General features: G+C 36.3%; 1 non-coding gene across 1 annotated transcript; it reads right to left on the bottom strand.

The window, feature by feature from the left end:
* Positions 1-7,571: 7,571 nt before the first annotated feature.
* Positions 7,572-7,678, bottom strand: LOC113866426. The gene has a single exon (XR_003505065.1). It is a non-coding gene; the product is annotated as a small nucleolar RNA R71 (small nucleolar RNA).
* Between the last annotated feature and the right edge of the window lie 2,466 nt (positions 7,679-10,144).

Genomic DNA, 10,144 nt, shown 5'->3' with positions numbered 1-10,144 from the left:
TCATACTCCAGACTTGGCAGAGAATGCCCAATGCCTTCGTTCTTCTGTTTTCAAGAATATGCCAATATACAGAACCCACTTTCCTCAGCCACCATTTGAAGAGGTAGTGGAAGAAGAAGAAGAAGAAGAAGGTTCTGAAGAGGAAAGCTCAGAGGAAGAAGATGCAGCAGAAGATTAGTCTAGGAATTTAATTTCTGTTATTAGATTTTTGTAAATTTCTGGTAGCTTAAACTTTTTGGGTTGTAATCACTAATTGGTACAATTTGGTTTAATTTTCACTTACCTATTTTGCAATTATGTTAGCTTCTTAACTAATTACCTTTATCTTGCTGCGAGTTAATGGAATTCTGGTGTTTTTGTGCAGAGAATATCACACACCACACTCACACACATTGGATGGTGACTCTTGCACAAGCTGCCATGAAAGGGGGGTTTCATTCTCTACCTCTTATTCATGTGTAGCCTCACATTACACTGAATTGTTGTTGAAAAACACCAAAATACTAGAATAGATAATAAACTGCTGGCTGTGAATTCTGTGTGAATTTCTTTTTAAGTTGTTTTTCCCATTCTCAAAATGAGATCACACTTGTATTTTCAAAAAATGAGGCAGTTGTCACTAGGTGCATATATTTCTGAAAAGTGCATTGTGTTTTCATTAATCCACATGATCACTTATAAATGCCTAGTGAGACTTGAGCTACCTACTTCTTTCCTTGTGTAATTAATCAGATTTTACTGCATTCTCTAGAACTTGCCCTTGTTCTTAATTGAATATGCATGTTACAGTTCTCACACACATGATAGAGGCCATGTTTGATATACTTAGTCAGCCTAAAATGCCTTCCCTTATGATTAATTGCCCTAGTTTACCCCTTTTTGAGCTTCATATTCCCTTTTCTTGAGTTAACTTCATTACACGCCTTGCTGAAAAACCAATTTTACCATTCAAATTGATCAAAGGCATTGTGAGTTTAATCAAGAATGAGTTTTAACACTAAGTTTGGGGTAGCATCCAATTAAGTTTCTTGAGGACAAGAAAAATTTTAAGTTTAGGGTAGGGGAGTAGCAAGCTATCTAAGTTTGAGTTCAAAAAGTCAAAAAGAAAGAACAAAAGTGCTGCAGAAAAATGAAAAATTATGCAGCAAAACTGTGGAAAGAGTAAAACATGAGTTCAAAAACAGAATCTGAGTTGAAAAGAGCAAAATGGAGATAAAAAAGAAGAAATTAGCAGTAAACTGTTGCAGAGAAAAAGAAATTCAATGAAAAGAAAAGAGTAAATGGAAGTAAGAGAAGAGAAAGGAAAATAAAAATTCTGCTGCACAAAAACAATTTGTTTGCTGCATAATTGAGGGATTTAATGTGAATTGATGCTAAACCAGACTAGTTTTAAAGTCATTCACTCAAAATGCCTTTGATCTTTTGAAATTGCAACTTGTTCTTATTCTGTTCAGTATCTACCTTAACCTAAGCCCTGTTATAAACTGTAAAAAGTCCTCTTGATGTGTGATTAGCTGTACTAAGCAGAGGAGATAGAGAAATTGGGCAAGCATATGGTAGAGTGTAGCTGAATTGATGATTAAAGATAGAAAACAGTACTTAAACACTGTTGAGAATTGAGGGAAACACTGTCCAGTGAGAAGTGATCATGATTTTAATGTTTCTCACAAGAACTTGGCTGATATATATTCACTTAGATAGCAATTCTTGCTTAAAATTTGATGAATGCATTGTGATTGCAATGATGAGTAATTGGATGAATATCTTGATTGAAAATTTTGCAGAAAACACAGAATTGCAAATTGGAAAATTCTGATATAGCAGTTGTGAATTGGTTTCTGAAAAGTGGAAGAATTACCCTTGGTTTAGTTTGATTTGCTTGAGGACAAGCAAAAATCCAAGTTTGGGGTAGTGATGAATCCATATTTTGACTAATATTTTAGCATAATTCTAACACATTTGATAAGAAAAATATATAAAGAAAGCAGAAAAACTTAGAAAAAGAGAAGGAATTGAAGTTTGTTTAAATTTGTAGTTATTTTAGCATTTGTGAAATTTTTGCTTAGGAATTAAGTTTTTAATCTTGTTTTTGAAGGAATAAATAGAGCAAGGATCATATCCATGGAGGTTTGATGACAAGGAAGAGGAAAGAAGCAAGTCTGGACTCCAAAAACTCAAGAATAAGAAATTGCAGACTGGGCGTGATCACTATTATCAGTGAAAGTGATCACTTCAGAGCTCAAAGAAGAAGGAAAGCTCTGCGTAACCACTTTTATCATTAAAAGTGATAGTTCCAGAGAAGCAAAATATTAGGAAAGCTCTGCCTAACCACTATTGTCATCAAAAGTGATCGTTCCAGAGAGTCTTCAACTTGGCGAGTTGCGCGTAGTCACTTTTATCAACAATAGTGATAACGCGCAACTACCTTGGCTCTGCGTTGTCACTTTTATCATCAAGAGTGATAGTTTCAGAGAGCTCTCAATATCAGGAAAATGCGCGTAGCCACTATTTCTGGGAAAGTGTTAACGCGCAACCAAAAACTCTCTGCGTAACTACTATTTCTCATAAAAGTGATAACGTGAAAATCTGAGAAATTTTATAAATACCAGAAACGATCCGGAAAGAAGGGATTCTGTTCATTTTCAATTTTTTTAGTTAGTTTTTGGTTAGAGGAAGTGAGAGAGAGGAGTGAGGATTCAGATCTTGGAGCTTCACGAAGAGGAATTGGAGTGGAGCAAGTTTCCATGGCGTTTCTGAGTTTCTTCTTCTCTTCTTCTCTTTCTTTTTCTTCTTCTGCTGCCATGGCTGTGTAATTTGTTCATAGTTAGGGATTGTAGATCTGAAATGAACATGTTGAATTGATTTAGATCTGGATTTCAAGCTTTGGAATAGATTGAGTGATTGATTCTGAACTTCACGTGGAAATTGAATGGAAATTTGATTAACTAAATTCAAAAGAACTCTTGTCAATGGAAATTGAATTTGTTCTTCAGATCTGAACCAATCACCGAGATTATAGTTTTCTTAGGGATAAGGAACTTTGATCTTGCAATCCTTTGGTTTCTTACACTTAAAGCAATATTGAATTGAATCAGATCTAAGGAATTAGAATGGTTTAATTGAATGTTAGGTTCACTGAGTTAAGGAATTAACCTCTGAATAATATAATGTGAAACTGATTGTCATTCTTTCCAATTGCTTGTTAATTCAGAACTTTATTGGTTGAACATTGGAGTTTTGGTGAAGCAATTCCCTAGCTATGGTTTCTCCCTCTGTTATCACATAATTGTGTGTTCATTGTTCTGTTTTCTGCAAGTTCATTTTACTTTTAATTGTTCCAGTTTGCTGTTATTAGATGTTACCACTCTCCTTACAATTTCGAAAAAGCTTAAATGGTTATAATTCTATGAAGTGATACTTGAATCTAAATTCCCTGTGGAGACGATATTTGGATCTTAAATTTACTCATCACTTGCTGCAATCCTAGTGCACTTGCTAGTGTAGATTGCGAACAACAGAATACTTATGCAAGAATTTCTAGGCTTATTCCATGAATTTTTAGCCTTTGAGAAAATTTAAGTTGAAAGTGACCACTTTTAGAAGTGACAGTGGACACTACGGCAAGCTAGATCTAAGGGGCAGACCAAAGTGATCACTTTTAGAGTGATAGTGGACACTACAGAGACCCTAGACTGAAGAGGGCCTACGCATTACCACTTTGGATTCCATACTGGACACTGTAGAGAGAGCCAAATTGACCCAGCGGTGCACATAGCCACTTCCATTTCCATAGTAGCTACGTGCGTTGCGCGTAGTCACTTTGAACTTTATAGTGGACACTCCATAGAGGGATGACAGGATAAGAGGTTGCGCGTAGCTACTATGACTTTCATAGTAGCTACTATAGGTGACGACCACTGCATTGTAAATAGAATTTTAGAGATTAGGGTTAGGGATTTTTTACACTTTTATATTTTTGCCATTTTAGAGAACACTTACAAAGCTTAGGTTAGCCTTGGGTGACAACCAAGGACTCAACCTAGGGTTTGATTCATATTTCTCTTTACTTTCCTTCGATTTTACATCTATGTCATTGAATTCTCTTCATTTATCTTTTGTATTTGTGAGACTCATCCTCATGGAGGGCTAGATCCTTTGTAATACTTAGTGAGTTCACTTGGATTCTTGATTTCCTAGATTATGAATGTTAATATAATTCATTTTTCTTCATGAATTTCTTTTTTCCAATCCCTTGAATTGAATTAATGGTTGAATGAGGGGGACATTGCTTAATTAACCCTAATTCATTTTAATGAGATTCTTAACTTGGATTGCTTAATTCTAAGTTAATTTCTAAGGTTGCGTAATCTTGGGAAAAGGGGTTGGAGTCCATTGAATTTACTTAAATTTGTATGGGGTTTTGAGATTGATTCTTGCTTGTTGAATTAATCTAATTCAGAGGAAGAGGAAGAGTATTAAATATTGAGAGGAATAGGGATAAAATCACGTGACTGAACTAAGGATTGCTACGTTTTATTGATCAAATTTGATAATCTTGTTACTTGCTTTTTACATTGAATCTGGAAATCAAATAAACCCCCAATTTTACTTGCTTTCATAGTGAATGTATGTAACATGTTTAATGCAATTTTCAACCAAAGTCATTGAAGACAACCTAGGCTTGCATCCTAGACTACACAAAATTTTCTTCATACTTTGATGAGGATTAATGGAAAATCTTTATGCAATCCAAGCGATAATCAAGTAGGCAAAGCAAGATAAGGTAAATGAGAATCACTAGAGGGTACAAAAAAGATAATCTCAATAGGTAGGTCTATGGCATACTGGGTAATTCAAGATCCACCACTCTCTTCACCATGGGCCATGTGAGCAAACCCATGACAGACACTTTGTTAAGCTACAGCAACAAAAACCCAAAGATCCTCCTCTGATGGCAGGATCCATACCTTGATATTATCCTTGTTTATATGTATACAAACACAAAAAATAGACAATCAAATATGGACAAAATAGCCAAAGGGTGAGTTCTCCAAACAAAGCAAACAATGTCAAACAGCCATGCTCCAAGGAAAGTAACCAACATGTTCACACTCAATGTTAGGGAACAAACGATAACAATATAAGGCAACCATCTCCACTCAATCATTATTAATAAATCAAATCATATCGACCTACTAAAGCAATAATGCATATTATGCATGAACTCACACACTTCTCGGGAACTTCCCAAAAGGTCACCTATCCCATAAATTTCCTAAGTTAAGCACTCTTAACTTTGGTGTTCTTAAGTTTTAGGCCACCGAAAAGTATCTGCATTTTGTTAGTATAGGTAGTCCTAATCAACTCTTTTAAGCTATCTTCAACTGTATACATAGTCTCTAAATCCCTCTTATTCTAGTGTAAGTACGACTCATTCATGTATCCCTTACAGCCGGAAGCCTGCTAGGATTTGTTCCTTGTCCATGCCACATTACACCAGCAATCACACCCCGCCTTCACCTAGAAGCCTGCCAGGAGCCGCTCATTGTCTGTGCTACAATGCACTGGCGATCACTCCCTGCCCTCGCCTAGCGCCTGGATGTCATATGCTCACAAATTTTTGCTTGGTTCATCCTCGAGCCACATCGTACTAGAAGAGAGGCCTGCTCTGATACCGTTATTGTAATAGCCTAGCAACTTATTCAGGATTGATGACTTTCCCCACTAACCAAAACAAGACTTTTTTATGTGTGGTTTGTCCTCACTCACACACTTCCCGGGAACTTCCCAAAAGGTTACTCATCCCATAATTTCCCAAAGTTAAGCACACTTAACTTTGAAGTTCATAAGTTATAGGCCACCGAAAAGTAAATGCATTTTGTTGGTTGATGAATCCATAATTTTACTAGTATTTTAATGTAGTTTTAACCCATTTGATAAGGAAAAAATGTTAGAAAAAGCAGAAAAACTCATAAAAATAGAATGATTGAAGGTTTTCTTTAAATACATAGTTATTTTAGCATTTGTGAATTTTTTGTTTAGAAATTAAGAATTTAATCATGTTTTTGTAGGAATAATCTGAGTAAAGTTTATAACGATGGAAGATCAATGAAAAGATAGAGGAAGAGTAGCAATTCTGGACTCAAAGAACAAGAATTATGGAATATAGTCTGGGCGTGGTCACTCTTATCAGCGAAAGTGAGTGTTCTAGAGAGTTTCTCATAAGAACATGTGCGTTATCATTTTCGCTGGCAAAAGTGAGCGTTTTAGAGGACTTCAAATTCAGCAAAGTTGTGCGTGACTACTCTCACTAGTGAAAGTGAGCGTTCCAGAGAGCTTCACACATAGTGAATAGCGTGTGGTTACTTTTGCTGGCAAAAGTGGATGTTCCAGATAGAAGTGTACCAAGGCAACTAGCGCATGGCCACTTTAACTCATGAAAGTGAACACGCACACTACTTGACCTCCTGTGTTGTCACTCTTATCAATAAAAGTGATCGTTCCAGTCTTCCAAAAACTATATAAGCCTTTGCGTGGCCACTCTTGTGGTTTATTACTTTTACATCAATTTTACTACCTTTTATTATTCTGGTTTATTACTTTTACATGTTGCAAACTTTCCAAATTCGTATGACTCAACTAGTTATTGCTCTGTGAAGTGGTAATTGAATTCCTAATTCCCTATGGAGATGATACTTGGATCTTAAATTTACTCATTACTTGCTGCAATTCCTAGTGCACTTGCTAGTGTTAGAAATTGTACAACAACTTTTTGGCGCCGTTGCTGGGGAATTTGAGTTTCAATATCATTAGTAGCAGGAAAATTGCTAGATTGAGTTTTGTTTTCTGAATTTTTCTATTCAATTTAGCGTTACATAAAAATTACTCTGTTTTGCCTTTAATTAGATAAGTATAGAATAATAGTGGAGATTTCTGCATAATTCTGTAATTGTTTAGACTTGAATTTCATATGTTTATGCTGATATTTTTCTGCATAATCTTTGTTTTTACATCTCTTAATATTGATTTTTAGTTTAACTGGTTAATTTTGATTTGTATATGCGAGGGAAAAATAAAAGCAAATCCACTTTGGTATTTGATCCTGACATTGACCAAACATTAAGGAGGTTGAGAAGTGAAGCAAGAATTAAACAGATTCAAAGAGAGGAGCAAGAGAGTTTTACACCTTCACCTCAAACCAGTCAAATTCCATGACAAACAAAGATGGCAGAGCAACCAAGACTGAGAACACTAAGGGACTATTTAGTTCCCAATTTACAAGGGTTCAGCTCTTTAAGATAAAACCTGCACTCTTGAATTTGGTACAACAGGACCAATTTGCAAGAGGCCATTTAGAAGATCCAAATATGCACATTGTAAATTTCTTGCAACTTTGTGACACAATCAGAATTAATGGGGTTGAGGATGCAATTAGACTCAGATTATTCCCATTTTCATTGAGAGACAAAGCCAAGTGTTGGCTTCAAGCTCAACCACAAGGTAGCATATCAACATGAGCTTATTTGGTGAACAAGTTCCTAACAAAATATTTTCCCCCTTCAAAAGCTGCGAAAATAAGAGGGAAAATTACATCTTTTGTTCAACAAGATGGAGAGCCATTATATGAAGCATGGGAAAGATACAAGGAATTACTAAGGAAGTGTCCTCATCATTGCATACCGGAGTGAATGCAACTTGAAACATTCTATAACGGAATGACTGCAGCAACTAAAACAATGATAGATGCAACAGCTGGAGGTTCATTGAGTTCAAAAATCTTGGAAGAAGCCTAGCAAATTATAGAGATGATGGCTTCTTCAATGTATCAAAATTTGAATGAAAGACAAGCTTCAAGGAGAGGAGGTTATGATATCAAATCCATAGAAGCCTTGTTTGCTCAAAACCAACTGCAGAATCAATAATTCTCTGAACAAATTGCTACATTGACTCAACAAATAAGCAACCTGCAGACTAGTGTTGTTTCAACTTCACAACTGAGTTGTGATTTCTGTGGTGGCAACCATGTGAATGGAGCTTGTGATCCCACAGTTGTAGAACAATCTGATCAAGTTAATTATATGGGGAATTACCAAAGGCCACAGCAACAGTTTGCACCTAGTTTTTAGCCTATTAATAATAGAGGACAACAGTTCTATAAGTGGAATCCACAAAATTCAAGTGCAAGAGGAAATGCAGGTACTGCACCTTTTCCAACTGCAGCTCCTTAAGCACAGCAACAATATTTCCAAGGGAGTTCTTCTGCACAATTCCAGAAAAATCAAGGGTATTCAAAACCCTTGAGTGAAAAAATAAATGAAATAGAAGACACATTATTGCAATTTGTGAAAGTGACACAAACGAATTTCAAAAATCAGGAAAGCTCCATGAAGAAGTTAGAAACGCAAATTGGGCAGTTGGCTGAACAACTTGCTAATAGAGATGAAGGGAGGTTTCCTAGTAATACAATAGTGAATCCAAAGGAGCAATGCCAAGCCATAACCACAAGAAGTGGAGCAGTGGTTTCTAGCCCAAGAAAGAAAGATGAAGTCACCCATTCTAAAGAAGAGAGTGAGCTGAAACAAGAAGACTTTGAAACTGGAAATTATACCATGTTGAAGAGGGGAGAAGAGGAAGAAAATTGCACTAACAAACAAGAAAAAAGGGGCAAGAAGCAGAAATTTGAACAAGCCTGCAAGCCTATTAGTGAAGAGCAATTCAAAAGGTTACCATTTCCAAAGAGAGTACAAGATCCTAGACAAGAAAGGCAGTTTGAAAGATTCATAGATGTGTTCAAGAAGCTCCAAATTAATATCCCATTTGCAGAGCCATTAGAACAAATGCCTTCTTATGCAAAATTTATGAAAGAGCTCTTGTTTAAGAAGAGGAAGCTGGATATGGAGAAACTAGTACCACTCACTAAAGAGTGCAGTGCAATTTTGCAGAGAAAACTGCCCCAGAAGTTGAAGGATCCAGGGTCCTTCAGCATACCCTACTTTATTGGGAATTGCACAGTAGGGAGAGCACTGTGTGATTTGGGGGCCAACATAAATCTAATGCCCTTAGCCATTATGAAGAAGCTAGGAATTGAACAGGTGAAGCCAACGGGGATAACATTACAATTAGCGGACAAATCATATACATATCCCTATAGAGTAGTGGCAGGCTTGTTAGTCAAGGTAGACAAATTTATATTCCCTGCAAATTTTGTGATACTTGATATAGAGGTAGATGCAGATATCCCTCTCATTCTAGGAAGGCCATTTTTAGCCACAAGAAGAGCCTTGATTGATGTGCAGAAAGGTGAATTAATGCTAAGAGTCCAAGAGGAAAAAGTCATTTTCAATGTATTTGAAGCCATTCAGCATCCAAGTGATGATATGAGCTGCGTGAAGATTGATGTGTTGGATGCTGTGATACCACCATTCTAGAGAAACATGATGAAAGTGCAGTCTTGGAAGGTACAATAGCTACAGCAAAAGGCTGTATTAAAGAGGAGCAAGATGAAGTCATGAAAGAATGCATATTGCAACTAGATTCTCTTCCATATGTTAATAATGCAGTGAACCAACTCAAGGAAGAATTACATCAAGAAGAGGAGAAGAAAGAAGAGCCATAGTGGAACTCAAGCAACTACCCTCTAACTTGAGGTATACATTTCTTGATGAAAGGCATAACAAACCAGTAATAATAAATGGCAATTTGAAGAAACAACAAGAAGAAAAGCTCTTGAGAGTGTTGAGAGCGCAAAAATCTGCACTAGGATGGCATATTTCTTATTTGAAAGGTATAGATCCATCTTTTTGCATGCATAGAATCTTGTTTGAAGAGAATTTCAAACCAGTTGTTCAACCTCAAAGAAGGCTTAATCCAAGCATGAAAGAGGTGGTGAGGCAAGAAGCGATGAAATTACTAGATGCAGGAGTTATTTATCCTATTTTGGATAACCAATGGGTCAGTCTGGTTCATGTAGTGCCTAAGAAAGGAGTTATAACTATTGTGCCAAATGAGAAAAATGAGTTAATACCTACTAGAACAGTAACCAGATGGCGGATGTGCATTGATTATAGGAAATTTAATGATGCATCAAGAAAAGATCATTTTCCTCTTCCATTTGCTAACCAAATGTTGGAGAGATTAGCTGGGT

This window comes from Abrus precatorius, unplaced genomic scaffold, assembly GCF_003935025.1.
Source record: "Abrus precatorius isolate BTA unplaced genomic scaffold, Abrus_2018 Scaffold4, whole genome shotgun sequence".
In the NCBI taxonomy this organism is placed as follows: Eukaryota; Viridiplantae; Streptophyta; class Magnoliopsida; order Fabales; family Fabaceae; genus Abrus; species Abrus precatorius.
The sequence above is the reverse complement of the archived record's forward strand: the minus strand, read 5'-3'. Positions and strand labels throughout refer to the sequence as shown.